Source organism: Pogona vitticeps, chromosome 2 (genome assembly GCF_051106095.1).
Source record: "Pogona vitticeps strain Pit_001003342236 chromosome 2, PviZW2.1, whole genome shotgun sequence".
Taxonomy (NCBI): domain Eukaryota; kingdom Metazoa; phylum Chordata; class Lepidosauria; order Squamata; family Agamidae; genus Pogona; species Pogona vitticeps.
Window position 1 is genome coordinate 42,943,380 of NC_135784.1, and position 18,053 is coordinate 42,961,432.

Sequence of the window (18,053 nt, forward strand, 5' to 3'; positions counted from 1 at the left end):
CCCCCCCAGTCTATGTCCAAACAGGAAGCTCTTCTTATTTATTCCTGTGATGTTACTTCCATGTTCTTCTTAGCTAGGCAGAGACAGACTCACACAGCTTCTCCATAATGGCTGAGCAGAAACCTTATTTAGGGGCTTGTGTGCTCACTGGAAGGACAGATCCTGAAGCTGAGGCTCCAGTACTTTGGCCATCTCATGAGAAGAGAAGACTCCTTGGAAAAGACTTTGATGTTGGGAAAGTGTGAAGGCAAGAGGAGAAGGGGACGACAGAGGATGAGATGGATGGACAGTGTCATCGAAGCTGCTAACATGAATTTGACACAACTCCGTGAGGCAGTGGAAGATAGGAGGGCCTGGCATGCTCTGGTCCATGGGGTCATGAAGAGTCAGACACGACTAAACGACTAACCGACGTAATCAGATCTAAGGATCATCCTCCTGCACAATCGCCGAGTGGCTTTCCTGAAGCAATACATGTAGTGAAATACGAGTTTTCTATGGTAATTACTGTATTAGTGTTTAATAGCTCAATGGTATCTTGCTGTAGAGCCACAGATTGGGAGTTTGTTTCTCTGCTGTACCTTCTTCAAGTAAAGCCAGCCTGTAATGGCTATGGGTAAGCTATACAATCCCAGAGTACACCCCCAAAAAAGGGAATGGGAAATTATTTCTGAGTCCTCTCTCTACCTAGAAATTCCTAGAATGGGTTGCCATAACTCAGAAGTGACTTGATGGTACATCATCACCACCATCATCATCAGCTGTAAGTTCAGCCATGGATTGCATTCTGCTAGCATCAATGTCACATGCTCTGGGAGGGGGGAGCTGCATGTGTTGCCCGTTTTTGATCTACACAATGGCCCTTTCTTCATGTCTCCTTGAGAACAGGAGATTCTGAAATTAAAACTGGAAAATAAACTATGTAAAACCCAGCTGCCATTACTGAATGAATTCTGGCCCCTGCAGAGGTAAAAATGCAGCTTACTGAAGTCAGCTAGAATGAAAAGACATTCCAATGCAGAAATTAAGGGGACGATTTGCAGTGTTCTGCTGCTGTTGTGTAAAGAGTCTCTGTGCGACGAGATGATGCCCGAGATAGGGTTTCCTGGGGAAGGAACAACCTCCCTTGTACTAAAATGAAGTTTCTTCCTCTTGACAGCATGGTTCAAACCTTCAAGATCCTCTAATTAATTAACTTCCAGATGGTGGAAGCAGAGCAGGGGAAAGGAGATTGCAATTTATTCTCTTTCTTACTTGGGCTGCTTGAGTGAGTGCTTTGGGGAATTTCAGTAAATAAATCAGTCCAAGGCCACATTATGCTAGTGCAAACTGTTGCCAATATTTAACAAACAGGAATTAAAATATAGTCTTATGATGGAGGGCAGCCTGTTGCATGTTCTTTGCCATGAGCAAAAGCCCCAGTTCTTTTGCAGAAATGTCTGGAATTTCATCTGTGCTTTTCAATTCTGTCGGTTTTAAAGTTATTCTAACAGTACCTGGCTGAAAAATGCAATCCTTTCATAGGGTTGAATTCGCGATCCCCAATTTGGAAATCAACAGAGAACTTGGATAAGGGGCACAGTCATTTTGTGCAGTTGGACAATAATAACGTCTTCTAGTTGGGTTTGCCAGGAGATACATGTGTCCTGAATTCTCAGGAAATGACTATGTTTCCTCAGGTTGCAGGCATGAAAACAAATTTCAGGCTGAGTGGCCCTTGTGGTGGAAGAAGTTGGATTTTCAAGATATTTTAAATTGTGCTTATTTCATTTATTTCGGTTTGGTGCAGTGGCTTGAAAACCTTCAATAAAATCTCCACCCCTTTCTAGCTCGTTCCCGCTGTCTGAGTGAAACTGTGTTTGTGTGGAAATTGTGCCTGCAATCTTGGTACATTGGAAAAGCCAAAAGCAAGAGGAAGAGACTGGGTCTGATGGGCTGTATGGAACAAAGTAAGGAGTTCCGGCCTCACAACAAATCAGCCATTTGTTGTATAAGCCCTTGGAGCCAGGTTCTGGAAAAGCTCCCCATGTCTCAGGTATGCTATAGATAAGGCTTACAGTGGGAGATGAGTCATAAAAGTAATAGTGGCAACCACTGAGCAGATTTTACTGACTACTCGACTTCTCCACATTGCTTGTTTTTAGTTGCCGCCACACAGATTCACTAGGTTTTACATGGATTTGGGACAATTTCCCTGGATTCTCCCAGAGCCCACTTCTACAGTAATCTGCCCCAGAAGCATTTCTTTCTTCCTTTTCAGTCTTTCCTGCACCCTATGGCATCACTATGGCTTACTTCATAACATCATAGAGGTCCACTCCCCGACTTCCTATTTTGACCCTGAAATCTCAAGGAAAGGGATGCCACTGAGGCTATTACCTGGAAAACCCTACCTGGCATAAAGTCTGGCTTGAGGAGTGAGCAAGCTAGGAGCTGGTTAGTATCTGTGGTGCTGAGCTGAGGAGTGTGCCAACAGAAGCCAAGTGATGAATGAATCACCAATAAGCAGAGAATTGCCATTGGCACCGAGCTAAGCCCAGTGGGCGACTACAAAACAACAGATATTAAAAGCAAAACTTGTACTGCACAGTGCATCCCCACTGGTCAAAATGTGGCCTTTTTGAGCTTTGGCTTGTGCATAACATAGCACAGTGGCTGGGGAGTCGAGATTTTGAGCAATGTCTTCCTTGATGCCTAATCACCCATTGAGAGCCACCCTCATCTCATGTCAGGGATCCTATAACGGCAGAGCTGGAAGTAAGAGTACTTGTTCTGGGCCCTTTTCATAGACTTTGATGGCGCAAAAGCCTATGAATGGCAGGACCTTTTACATTGCTGTGATTTGCCATCCCAGTTTGGTTACACTGCAGAGCTGCCAAACTGCCCAGAAAGGGACAGTTGGGGTTTTTTGCTTCAGGGTCCTACAAGTAAGGAGCCCATGCCTCAGTTCTTAGGTATATCTCAGCCTCCATTTGTTTAATTCCATCCCCCCCCCAAAAAGTAAAAAGTATATTACAGCATAAAGAGTATGTATTTTTAGAGTGTATATTTTAATTGTATTTTAATTGCCTTAAATTTTTATTGTATTTTAAGTGTTGTAAGCCATCCAAAGACCTTTGGGTAGTGTAGGTGGCATATATGTTAAATAAATAAATAAATAAATAAATAAATAAATAAATAAATAAATAAATAAATAAATAAAAACCGATGGGGGGAAGAGATCCCAGAAGAAACAAATGCCATTTCCAGATAAACTGGCAGCCCAAGGACGGCAGTAATTGCGTGTGTAAATTTTTCATTGTTTTCTAATGTTCCATTTATTTATTTATTTATTTATTTATTTATTTATTTATTTATTTATTTATTTATTTATTTATTTATTTATTTATTTAAACAACAACAGCAGCAGCAGCAGCAGCAACAACAACAACAACAACAACATAAACAATGGAACAGAATAGAAACACTACTTGTTATAAAGAAAATAAAGATAAAGATAAAAGTAAATATATCAGTAACTGGATGGAGATGTACAATCAGCTCAACCCAGCTAGGATTGGAGTGGAAAGCCTCCCTGAAAAACCATCAGTTCCCCCTTAAATATCAACAGGGAGGTAGTCAGGTGAAGCTCCTCTGGGACCTGATTCCACAATTTTGGAGCCACCGTGAAGAAGACCCTTCATTTGACAATGAGTTTTTGTTAACTGAGAAATAGGTATGATTAGAAATTGAGTGTTTTTCAACTGAAAAAGCCCCCTTGTTTCTTTGGATAATTTTTTTAAAATAAAAATGTTAGGGAGTATATGGGTCCTTCAAAATTTGGCAGAATTGTTTGCTGTGTCCCTAGAGGACACAAGGGGACTTTTAAAGCCATTCCCCCCCCCCCAACAGTTACTTAAAGTTTGGGTGTGTGTGGACCTAGAGGCTTATAGCAATATTAACCCCCCCACACCCGGCGGGTATTTGGTCCCACAAAATGGCTCTGGATGTCACATATGGTCGACAGGCTGTACATTGCCCATCCCTGGTCTAAAGTGATTCTGAATCTCAACAGGCCGTTATGACGTAATGGTCTGTCTCCATGGTCAACTGGTTACTCAGCTGGGTTTCAGACAGAGTAAATGCTAATTGGAGATTTAAATGATGGTTTAAAGCATTGTTGCACATTCAGTCTGGTAAAGATGAGGATAAATGAATTCTTTTTGTTCCTTTGATCAAGCATAAGACAAAGAATGGGGAAACCTTTGAAAACGGAATTGTATGGTAAAGCAGGTAACGTGTTTTTATCAGAGAATGAACTTCAGAGAAGAGTGCAAACCATGATTGTGTAATTGAATGAATGCCATCTAAGATTTCTATGGAAAGGACCCTTTGGAGAGTAATTATCTGTGGAAGTCACCATGATGAAAGTCACAGAAGTGGTGTGGGGCAGACCTAAGCTATGGTGGAAACCCTCAGAAAAAAAGATGATTCCAGGAGCTTTACAACCTTTCATTACGTCTCTAGATAGGTCTGCCAAGTCTCTGGGCATCTTATTTTCCTAGAACCACTGGGAATGAAGATAAATTTCAAGATGAGCAGAACTGGAGGAGGAGAAAGCTTAAGTTTACAGTATGATACATATTGACTTTAATGTGCGGGGAGGCAATGTGTGACCCCGAAGGCAGTTTTTGTGCCTTTTCTCAGTAGTGCGAAGGCTCAGTGCTGTGGTGTCTGTATGTGTCCTGTACAATAATATTTGTTTAGGAGGTAGTGCTTGGCATCCACATGGTCCATGTCCACTCTCTCACAAAACATACACAAATTATTGCAGTCCAGACGGGTATCACCTACCGGTGAGGCAACTGGAAGTGCAATAATATGAAAGTTAGTGGCTTCTGATCAAATGTATTTCCTCATCTCCCATCATCTGGACAGGTGCTTGACCTTTGTCAAAGCTACACAGTTTTGGAAGATATGCTGCACAATTAAGAAACCATGTGGCTATATGAGGAACCTTCAGAAGTGCAAGTGTTACCCAACATGGTTAGGCAGCAAACATAAATGACTTGTGAAGGTAAATGAAAGAGGGAAATGGCATAACAGATGTGCGTCAAAATACTGTCTTTCTCCCTGGAATCTAACTTAAATTGACACCATAATCTTGTTCCAAAACTGAAACACTACAGCCAGGATTAGCAAATGTTCGTTCCTTTTCGCTCCTCCAGTGTTCCAAAAGTTCAGCCACGTCCCATTAATTAGGATGACTTGGGACTTTAGGATTTAAACTAGTGATTAATGAGCCCTGAAACTAAGTGCTCCCTGTGAACAAGTATCTGGTTCACATTGTATTTAATTTATTTTCAGGAGTCCCCAAGATGGTAAATCTTGCTGGGGAAAGGCTTAGCAGAGGAGGAAATAACACCCCTGCCACATTTGTTATGTTGATTGCCTGTTCACATTCATACTTTCTTAGACTAATTCAGCTCTGTGTTTAGGAAGGCCATCATTATTCATGTCCATAAGTTGTAAGAATATCTTCCATACTGAAAAATGTGTTTCCAAGAACCGTGCGTACCCTCCAGTTGGCAATCTCAATTTATTCCAAATTGCAGTCCTCCTTAACCTTGCAAACAGAGATCCTCCTCCTAATTCTTCTTGTTTTTTTTTCTTTCCCTTTTCCTTTTTGTACAAGGCACTACAAGGAAATCTATTCAGCCTCCTAACCACTAATTGCCTTATGCCGTTTGTTTGAACTGCACTGTTCGCATTTTTTATTCAAGTGCTTACCTTTGGCATGAGCCATCCAAGTATTTCTTTCTTAACAAAGGTGACAATGTCTGGTGTGTGCACTGGAAGCAGATTTCTAAACTCAGTTGTTCTTCTGGCATTAATCCACTCTTAAGCTGCCTGAGGTCCCATAAGATACATAACAACCAAAAGCCAGGATTGTGACTTGTTGAGCAATGCATTCCCTTACATCCATGTTCAGATTTTATCAATGAACTCTTTACAAAGGCTATTGGTCTTCATGAATTCCTTTAAGTATATGCCAAAAGGCACTTTGCCCACTTGGAACTTATTCTTGGATTTTCTTTCCTTTTGTTTCCTTTCCTTTTCCTTTTCCTTTCCTTTCTTTCTCATTACTAAACCCCTTGAGCATTTTGGAACACTGAATACCTATAGAGTATAAAGGCCATTTCTGATAATAGCATTTTTACCCATAGCTTCCAAGTCTGGAATCTAACTATCTATGGACATGTCTACACTACTATAGGAACCTCTTGTGTAGTGGAAAAATAGGACATAAATGGCCATGAACATAAATCCCTTTAAAATATATTTATGTTGTTTTGTGTTTTCGACTCACTTTTGACTTAAGGAGACCTTAATAGAGTTTTTGAGGTATGTGAAATATTTCATGAGTGATTAACCCCCACTGACTTTCCATGGCCAAGTGTGAATTAAAACTCCGGTCTTCTTTTTTTAAAATATTTTTTATTTTCTATAACTATAACATGAACAAAAACATATACATCGAACATATAAACTTAAATACAATAACTGTGTTCCCCACCACCATGTACAGGACCTCTTGCCATATTCTTCTTCTTCTTCTTCTTCTTCTTCTTCTTCTTCTTCTTCTTCTTCTTCTTCTTCTTCTTCTTCTTCTTCTGCATTGATTCTTGATTTGGAGCTTTCCTTTCCCCCCTTATTAGCACATATTCCAAAAATTTACCCCATATTTCATAAAAATTATTCTTTTTCAACTCTCCTTTCTTAATCTTTAAATTACAAGTTAATTTATCATTTATTGCTATATTCCATATTTCTTTGTACTGTTCTTCGATTTGCAATTCAGCTTTTAATTTCCATTGCCTAGCAATAATCAGTCTAGCTGCTGTTAATAAATTAGTTATCAATTCTTTAGTTGTTTTGTCATATTCCACATTCTCATATATTGATAACAAAGCAATCTCGGCATTACATTCTATATCTTTTTATAGAATAAAACCCAGGTCTTCTGAGCCCTAGCCTGATAGCCAGTATAGTGCAGTGAATGAAGTAAACATATATATAAAACAAATGTTTTCTAGTATAGTTTATCTAGTACAGCTTTCCTCAAAGGATCATTAGGACTGAAGTCTGGTGAGGACAGTATGATCTTCACAGGGATCCTACCCTAAAGATTTATGCAGTCCTTGTTCCAGAGTATGGTAGAGACCTTATCACTGCTCTCCTAAAAGATCCATGCATGTGGTGGTCTCTGGTAAGTAACTGCCGGAGTCAGGGAAGGGGCTAATGTAAGGAGGTCCTTGCTTGATGGGGACACAGGGCAAAATTCCCCAGTTGCCTCCCACCCCTCTTGGCAGCCCTGTCTCTAATCCTTCTCAATAAACTGAAGCAGCCAAACTTTTCGAAGGAAGTGGAATGGCGGGAGGCATGATTCTGAATGTCTTCTGCAAGGGATCAAGTGAGACCATGCAGTTAGCACATCACTCAAGCAGTGGGGGATGTCTGCTTCTCATAGCATAGTGAATTTCCCTCACCTGCTTATCTTGCAGTTAACGTGCTTTCTTTTGTGAATAGTCATTGGAAACAGGGGGTTCATTTTCCAGTCAGATTGCTAAGGCCGGTAGCTCTGCGGGAAACCCAGTATGCCAGAAGAAGGGATTAATTGTAATATCCCCTTTAATCTCCAATTTGTCCTAGAGAGAGAAAGAGATTCAGAAAGGGAGGGAAAGGCTGACAGAGTCAGGGAGAAAAAGTCATGCCTGACTTTTGCCCTAGTCCCTAAAAATATAAGTTTTTGTGGAAAAATAGCCCACTGCCTGTGTTGTAGTCAATACTGAGATAGGCAACTGCACTTTCAGTTTTACTTTGCATTTTCCATTATATTGACATGTCTTTATAGTGTTTAGGAATTTTAAGGCCTTGTTGTGGTGGCTCAGTTTCAAGCCCCCCCCCCTTGTTCTGGTTTGATGACCTCTCTCCCACACCAGCTCCTGAAATGGCAAATTCCCCATGGGGTTTCCTATTTGGAACCCCAGGCTCCAGCAAACGCCTCGAACCAGACAATCCCGGGAGCTCCCAAATTGCTTCCATCATTGCATAGACGGAGGCATCACACCAAAACGCTAATTGTCGCATTCCGTACCTACTCTTGAATAATTAAATGTTTTATTGTGATGTTACAATTTGTATTTATTAGCCTTGGCTGGGGAAGAAAATTAAACATGATGAGGGCTGTTAGGGACTCTCTTTCGGAGACAGGACCATGCGCTGCAAACGTATATCATTTGCACCAATGGTGATTAATGGGTTTAATTTCCTTGAGTTGCATACGTCGGACTGCTTGCGGGGGAGGGAAGGAGGGTGACTGGGATTGCTAAAACCCTTTTAATTAGACTAATAATGCCAAGTCTGCATGTGTTAACTAGGATGCACTATTAATTAGGTCTGGTAGCTGTTTTTGTGAAAGGTGGCATGGTAGCACTTAGATATTTCACATGATCCCTGGAGAGCTATTAAGATTACAAATGGAGCATGACATTACATAGAACTGCAAACAAATCTCAGTTCTTTAGTCTTTTTGGGAAGGAGAACCTGGGTGGGGGGGAGGGAGGAAAGGGAAAACTGATGGATGAAAAATGTCCTGCTTTGACACTTCCATGGTTTCTGGCATCGTTACCTAGGAATTTCACAGTAATTTCTTTTCTCTTTTGACAGGTTTAGCTGGGTGTGACCATGCCGAACATGGTTGTACACATGCAAATAGAGTTTAATTTATGATGCTACACATGTAGGAGGACAAGCTTTGCTTTGCATCTTTGATGTTGATGCATAGTTTCGAAGCCAAGGTTAACTAGGGTTTGGAAATATTAAGTCAAGGAATTGCTGAATATCTATATAATTTCAGTTCACCCCTCTGGATAGCTCTATCTGCACCTTTTGGGGTGTGCAATTCTAAGAGAGAGAGAGAGTTTAAAAAGAATAATAATAGCCAATTGGCGAATAAGCAGCCAAGTCTGCGAAATCTACCAAATCTAATAAATATTGGCAATGACAGCTGCCCTGTGAAGCTGATTCCAAGTGAAATCTCTACCATAGAAAATTAGCTAAATATCCAGACAGCAGTTTGTTTCTTGGCTAGAGCAGTTTCCAGGACGTTTAATCACCTGGCAGCTCGGTTGCTGAATTGCAAAAGATTAGCATGTGCATTAGCCGTGGCATTTTGCAAGCAATCTATCATAGACTTCAAGAGTAGAAATCTGTCTCAAGGCATGCCCTACAGGTCACTAACATTTGGCTTAGATAAGGCTGCTTAGTGGAAAACAAGCTACTTGCAATGCAAAGACAGCTGCCTACAAGTGACTTGCCAAAATGTATGGAAATGTCAGGGTGGAGTAAATACTAAAAAATTAAAAATGAAATGAAATGGGATGGAATTTTTACTTTTACCACCATGAAAAGCAGGGAAGAGATTAAGTTGGAGACTGTCAATTATTTCATCAGATTCAGCTCTTTTACCAGAGAGGGGCAATGCATGATCCAGGTGCATCCTCAGTGCCCACCATCTGAAGTCTGAGGAAACGGACCGGTCCACAAAAACTCACATTAAAATACAGCAGTTAGTTTTTAAGGTGCCACAATGTTTTTGTCTTCTTTATTTTATTTTTCTCTTGTTTCTGCCTGAAATGCTAGCATAGACTAACACTGTTACCTCTTCTAAAACTATGTCAGACAATCTTGACCATATTTGCTTTCAGAAGCTACACAGGGCCACGCCAGGTTAGTTCTGTAAGCAATTGTTCAATACCACATTTCAAATGCAAGTTTTTCCCTTCCAGCTTTCTTCATTGTTCAGCTTCCAAACCCATATATAGTAACTTTATTTATTGATTTATTTAATATGTTTTTACCCTGCCTTTCTTTTTAAGAAAGCACTCAAGGTGGCTTACATCATTAAAACATAATATTAAATGACAAGTTAATAATATTATATTAAGAATGTTAGGTAAAACATTACCGAAACGGATTTAGAATCAACAAAATGCAAATCATCTCAATTCGAAACCTCTTCTAGTCACTCAGACAATAGGGGAAAACCTGCCTGAAGAGAAAAGTCTTCACCTACTCGCAGAAGGACAGCAAAGATGGAGCCATACTAGCTTCCTGTGGGAGGGAGTTCCAAAGTCTGGGAGCAGCAACAGAGAATATCCTCTGTTGTTTCCTCACCAAAAATGACTGAGGCTGGTGTGACTGAAAGAAAGGCCTCTCCTAATGATTTTAGCACCCAAACAGTCTCATAAAGGGAGACACAGTCCTTTAGATAGCTTTGACCCAAGCTTGTTGAGGTTAAAACCTATAGGTTAAAACCAGCACTTTGAACTGAGCTGGAAATGGATGGGCAGCTAGTGGAGGTTCTCTTCCAGGGAATTATATGACCCTTGTAACCAGTTCCAGTCACAATCTGGCTGCTGCATTTTGGACCCACGGAAGTGTCTGGACATTTTCCATAGGCATCTCCACATAGAGTGCCTTACACTAGTAATCCAGCCAGGATGTAACTAAGGCATGTGGTAGTGTGGCCAGATCAGACCTCTCCAGAATGGCACAGCTGGTGTAGGAACATTATGCTGTGGATGATCTTGCCCTTGATGTCCAGTGACATATCCTTACACTTTAGGCTCTTTTCTTGTCCCTTCGCAGTTTGCTGCTCAAAATCTCAGTCTTCTTTTGATTTCTTGCCTGCCATTTCCATTTGGACTGACCATTGACCTAAAATACAAAAAATATTTAACAATTTCATTTTCTTCTCTGTCAGCGCTGCAGGTACACAAATTTTCTGCAGTCCTGCAGTCATTAGTTTTGCCTTCTTAACATTCAACTGTAATCTTGGTTTAACATTTTCTTTTTTCATCTTCCATCAATGGCTTTAAACCTATTTGGTTCCCAACAGGGTTATGGGTATTGTACATTATAGAATCATGGAATAAATGAGTTGGAAGGGGCTTTTAAGGCCATCAAGTTCAACCGCTGCTCAAAACAGGAATCCAAATCAAAGCAGATCTGACAGATGGTTGTCCAATTTTCTCTTGAAATCATACTGCTGATGTGTGTCAATGGACAAAAGGTGTTGCAGGCCTCAACATATATTTATGTTCAGAGGCCTATTGTGTCTCATGTGTCACCACGGGCCACTTCTACCCTTCCTTGTAAACAAGGAAATACAACCGTGTCTTAAGTTTTCCTTGGGTGATATCCCATGTAAGGGAACCTTTTCTCTTTGACATGGTTTTGACTTTGACAGCCAGATGGCCAGCAGTAAAGATTTATTGAAACTGTAGTCCAAAACACTCCTAGCGTTTCCCTCCCCATTTGTGTAAAGTGCACACACACATTTTGTCCCTCTGCTACCACTGTTTCTCCTTGTGTGTCTTTGAGGTTTATTGTTTGCTTTGTTTGAAACAGAGCTAAGACAAACAAACAAATCAAGACTCATTAATAACTGCTAACTCCACCAACCAGCTTAACGAGAAAAGTCATTTAATTGGGACCAAGATTGCTCTGTATAACTTTGTTAGCATAATTGAGTAATGCTTATTGATTTTTCATGAGACTAGAACCTTTTATTCCTGATCTCTTGTTAAGGAATTATTAATCACACCATAATAGCTTTAAGATCCATGCTCTAATTAAAACTGTAAATTCTTTATTGCATCTTTATTTTAATTAGACAGAAAGAAAGATAATAATTTTTACAAGACAACTCAGTGTATAATAAAATTACAGAATCCAGGAACACTTCTGAGAAGCAGCGTTTAAGATGGTCTGAGGCTCAGTCAGTTAGCACATCTTAAATTAAAACATGAGTGATTCTGGTCTGAGTCAATATTAAACATGCTTCCCTGAATGTAATTAAATAAGATTAGGGTAACATCTTTCTCACTAAAGCAATGGCTTGAATTTCTTTACACTTCATAGCTTTTACTTATTCTTTGTACTTCCCTAAGACATACTTTAAAATAGGAACATATTTGAAAGCTTGCAGCCCAACCAAAGTGCTACCAAATAAGATTATTGTTGCTATAGCTTTCTTAAATAATACTCATTAGATAACCATATTTTGCATCCATGGGTTCTTTATTTTACTCAGAATTAAATACAAGTGGCCTAATTCAGATCAGACTCATGGCATATAGGTAGGGGACTTCCATACTTCTTTCCTTGGGCAATTTTCAAAAACTTAATTATACCTTCTCTCATGCAAGGGGTTAATCCCCCTCTCCTTGGGGATGGGGAAGAAGAGTTTTTATTCTTTCAGTCCCCGTGAAACAGGGGGGTACACATTTAGTTTTTCAAAGCTTGACTGTGGGGAAGTATAAATCTCCCCTATTCATACAGAGTGACCCTGATCTGTATTGTCTCCTCCATTCCAACCCCAGGAAAATAAAATCCACATTTGACATAGCACCTAGATTATGCATAAGATCCACAGGACTTGGAGAGCTGCATTTCTAAGTATGAATATGCATAAGGCTGGGAGTTGAGTTGACCACACCTTCGTGATTCAAGACTGGGTTTAGGATCTAGCAGGCAGCTGCTTAGGGCTAGGTAAACTTAGAGCTCTGAAGATGGTCTGTTTAAAGGTTGACACCCTTTAAATGTTCATTTGAGTATAGAATGCTGTGGCGTTTGCCCTCGTGCCCCTTGCCTGACTCTCGAAACACAGAGCACAGGAAGGCAAACTACTACTCCTTTTCACCTGCTGCCACCAGTTGATCACTAAATCAGCATTAATTATGGAAGGGTGAAGATGCAGGTCCAAACTTCACTGTCTTTTAAATAAAACTTGTTTATTGATTACAGATGTTATTATTAATCATAGGTAACTTCTATTATCTTCAATCTCAACCTTCTATTTGTCATTACAGTTTTTATTCACTTTTCACTCTAAACACACCTCAGATCTCCCAAAATACCACACTCTATCTCTTTCTCCACTCTCTCACTCTTTCTCTCACTGACTCTGACTGACTCTGACTCTGCCTCTTTATTACATATCTCTTGGCTCCGCCTCTTAGCAACATTAGCCGGCAACATGAATATGCATGACTACTTCATAATAAGGGTGAAAGCTACATACCTCCCCCCTTAAATATGTTTGTTTGGGAGGGGAAACACATTTTTCTTCCTAAACAAACAGGCACAATTGCATTAAACTTTACTTACCATATAACAATTCTATAGGCAATATCACATTTAGTATGACAAGTACTATACCTTATACACTAAACATTTCACTACTATTCAATAATATACTTTACCTTATCAGTGACACTTTTTTTGCATTTAACATTACCAACCTTACAGAAATATCACAATCAGGAACCCTTTACATAAAATAATTAACTAGTAAATCGTAGTCAATTCCAGTTTCTTTTAAAAGTCCTTGCATCATTCATCTAGCCTCCTGGAAAGTGCATCTGCGACAATGTTGTGGGCTTTCAAGGCACGATCTGAGCCTCTGTTGCAAAGTCCAAATTTGCAAAGTCCAAGTCTTTCACCTTCCCGTTGTAGTCAGCGCACCGTGGACTGGTCCGGTTTTAACCGCCTCCTTCAGCTGGACACACGTCTGCTGGCACTCAGGAGTCCCTCTGTTGATCCCTGGCTCCTTCCTCCACAACCTTTTCCGTCGACTGGTGGTCATCGGCCGCTCGGTTGACCACTGGATGTCATCTGCTGGTCATTTTCTAGTGACGTCAGCTTTAAGTCTGGCTCGGGGCTTCACTTGTTCAGCTAGGGAAAGGGTAGGCAATTTCCTCTCCTCCTCATGAACATCTTTAGATGTGTCCCTCTTTAAGGCATCAGGGCTTACATCTTCCTCCTTCTGAATCACATAATTGACATTGTTCAATTTTGACACTACTTTATAGGGACCCCCCCCCCCCCAGCTAATTGTAGCTTGAGACCCTTGGCTGGCCTAAGTAAAAGAACTTCATCTTCAGGCCCAAAAGTTCTTTCCTGGGCTTTCCTGTCATACCAGGTCTTCTGCTTAGTCTGGGCAGCCTTTCAGTTCTTTCCGGCTACATAGGCCTTAATCATGCGCACCAATGTGCCATTAAATTTTTCAGTTAGTCCATTAGTCCATTAGTCTTGGGATGATATGATATAGAGTTGAATTGGGTGATCCCACAGGCCTTCCATAACCTATTTTATCAGTCTGGAGGTGAAGCTAGTTCCCAAATCACTGATTATTTCGCTAGCAAATCCCAATCAGTTCATGTAATTGATTAAGGCATCTACCACCGTGTCAGTTTCCATGTTATGTAATGGAATTGCCTCAGGATATCTGGTGGCAAACTCCATAATGGTCCAAATGTACTTATTCCCCTTCTGGTGGCTTTAGGCAAAGGACCCACCAGGTTGATTCCCAGCCTTTGGAATGGGGTAGAGCCGCTCAGAGTGGTCGCATAGACCAGATGGGCAGGATACAAATCAAATAGATATAAATAGACAGACAGACAGACAGAGAGAGAGAGAGAGAGAGAGAGAGAGAGAGAGAGATGACTGGCAAAGGACATAATTTGGCTTTAGTCCTGTCCTGCCCCTCGTCTTTGACAGACATCACAAGTTTTGCAATAATAAGTAACCTGTTTACCCATACCTGGCTAAAAGAAGTTCTGGGCAACCCTTCTTTTGGTTCGTGTGATCCCCATGTGTGCCCCAAACAAAACTACTGTGAGCTCGATTTATGATTTTCTCCCTGTATTTACTTGCGTCCATTAATTGCCTTTGGGGTTCTCCTTTTCCTCTGTATGGGGTGGCTAACGTTTCCCTATACAAAAGGTCTTTAACCATGCAAAATCTCTCAGGGCATTGAAGAGACAGACAATACAGTGGGCCTTCAAAGCAAACCCCCCAAGCTAATGTCCTCCCTCTGCTCTTGGGCAAAATAATGTTTATTATGATTCTTCAGAAGCATGAAATCAGCTTCAGCAAAACTATTAATCTGGTTATCCAAGGGACTCTCTCTACCCAGGCCTTCCTCTGCTACTGTATCCAATTCTGCTGCAGTGGGTGATGTTTGGTCCCCCTTTGAGCATGTAAGTACTAAAGCACTCTTGACATGCTCTATTAAGTCCCAACCAATTAGAAAAGCAGCTGGTATTTCGTCTGAAACTGCCACCTGCCACCTGCCACCTTCCAGACCAATTCCCATAGTTTATCTGAACCTCTACCACTTTCAACACTACAGATTCTTTCCCAATTCCTTTTAAGGTCATAGTTCTGCCTGGAATTATGTCATTCTGGGCTATCAAATCAGAATGTACTATAGATATTTGAGATCTTGTGTCCCTTATAGCAATGTATTTCTTTCCTCCCACTAATATCTCTTCACCAACGTTTTTGAGAAGAGTATTGTCATTTTGGATATAAAAACACTGGACTATAGGGGCTACAGGAATGTCTTCTTGCTCAGTTGCGGTGGTTGCCATGGAGACAGAACCTTGACCACGGTTTCCCTCAGAGGCCTCCACAGTCCCCAAGCAGTATACTTTCTTGCTCTGGCCATTATTCTCCACATTTTTAGGTTTATTTTTTGCACACTTGAATTGTAAATGACCAGGCTCACCACATTTGCAGCATCCATAATTCCTTCTCTCATTCTGAGGAGATCCATTAAATTTTTCCTCAGGATTCATTTGGTTCTGAGAACTAGGCCGGGCCAATCCAGGTGAAGTACTACCCTGGCTTTCTTTTCCTGTTGTTTTGCTGATGTAATTTTTATTAAAGGGCTTCTTATTGTTGTCCCAATTCTGCTTGTTAAAATTTACCTCAGATTTCATTTGGGTCTGAGAACCAGGACATGCTAATCTTTTCATTTCTATTTGAAATTCCATTTGTTTTAACTCCAACTCTATTTTTCTTTTTTCCTGTTCAAATGCCATTTGTCTGGTCTCTTGCTCAGCCTTTCCTCTGCTGCCGCCAGTTGATCACTAAATCAACATTAATTATGAAAGGATGAAGATGCAGGTCCAAACTTCACTGTCTTTTAAATAAAACTTGTTTATTGATTACAGATGTTATTATTAATCATAGGTAACTTCTATTATCTTCAATCTCAACCTTCTGTCATTACAGTTCTTATTCACTGTTCACTCTAATCACACCTCAGATCTCCCAAAATACCGCACTCTATCTCCACTCGCTCACTCTGACTCTCTCTGTCTCTCACTACCTCTGTCTCTGCCTCTTTATTACATATCTCTTGGCTCCGCCTCTTAGCAACATTAGCCGGCAACATGAATATGCATGACTACTTCATAATAAGGGTGAATGTTACAAATGCTATCACTGAGACTACACGAAGTTTCCCCACCCCAACCCTTGGTGAATCTTTTACATGGTACATTATTGCACTTTTTTTAAAAAAGCAGAACAGTAGGATCGAGGAAGAAGCTGAGAGCAGATTTTCTATTTCAGGTATCTTGGCAAAAATTGCTGGAAACAGCTGGGTTTATGATATATTCCAGGATTGGCTGGTGGATAAGGTTTGGGGTATTTTTGCGGTGTGTGTGAAATTTTCAGTGGAGATTTTCCCCATATCTCTTACTTTCAAAATGGTGTTTGTGTGGAGTTTACCTGTGCAGTGCATCTCATCAGCAGATGGAGCCAGAGGCAAGGTCAACTTCTCTGCCATCTAAAATGCAGGGTATGAACAACAGTAAATCCAACCATGCTGCATCTCCCTGACCATGGATGGAGACAGTGGGACTGTTTTTGAAGCTGCAGTTTGATGTGTCAGTCTAAAAGTGGGAGCCAATTTCACCAATACAGATCCACACATATCGTGTTTATATTAGGAAACATAAGGAATAAATGACAGCAGAAGTGGAAGTAAAACAGGTCCACTGAGAAACAAGAGGTAGATATAAACCACACAAAAATTAGGCATGGGAGTTCTTATTTTGGAGCAGTTTTAGCTGATTCCTATTTTTATCCAGTTTGTGAATATCTCTATCCCTTTTAAGAACTCCCCCCATGCATTTGTCATGTTAAAGTCAAATTGGTGTGCTTTTTAGGTGTGATGGAACTGAGCATAACGCTAAGCACACGGGTTGGATAGTTTATTGCACCTGATTCCAAAGAACAGCAATTGAGGCTTTGAATAGAGCTAAGTGCCTCCAGTGACAATGTTCAGTGACAATGTCCAGATTGGGCACAAAGTGTCAATATTTGGTGTGCCCACCATTATTTTCCAGCACTGCCTTAACCCTCTTGGGCATGTTGTTGTTTAGTCGTTTAGTCATGTCTGACTCTTCGTGACCCCATGGACCAGAGCACGACAGGCCCTCCTGTCTTCCACTGCCTCCTGGAGTTGGGTCAAATTCATGTCGGTCGTTTCAATGACTCTTTCCAACCATCTCATCCTCAGTCGTCCCCTTCTCCTCCTGCCTTCACACGTTCCTAACATCAGCATCTTTTCCAGGGAGTCTTCTCTTCTAATAAGATGGCCAAAGTATTGGAGCCTCAGCTTCAGGATCTGTCCTTCCAGTGAGCACTGAGGGTTCATTTCCTTTAGAATGGATACGTTTGTTCTCCTTGCAGTCCAAGGGACTCTCAAGAGCCTCCTCCAGCACCACAATTCAAAAGCATCAATTCTTTGGCGGTCAGCTTTCTTTATGGTCCAGCTTTTACTTCTGTACATCACTACAGGAAAAACCATAGCTTTGACTATTCGGACTTTTGTTGGCAAGGTGATGTCTCTGCTTTTTAAGATGCTGTCGAGGTTTGTCATCACTTTCCTCCCAAGAAGCAGGCGTCTTTCAGTTTGGTGGCTGCTGTCATCATCTGCAGTGATCATGGAGCCCAAGAAAGTAAAATCTGTCACTGCCTCCAGATCTTCCCCTTCTATTTGCCAGGAGGTGATGGGACCAGTGGCCATGATCTTAGTTTTTTTTTTTAATGTTGAGCTTCAGACCATTTTTTTGCACTCTCCTCTTTCACCCTCATTACAAGGTTCCTTAATTCCTCCTCACTTTCTGCCATCAGAGTGGTGTCATCTG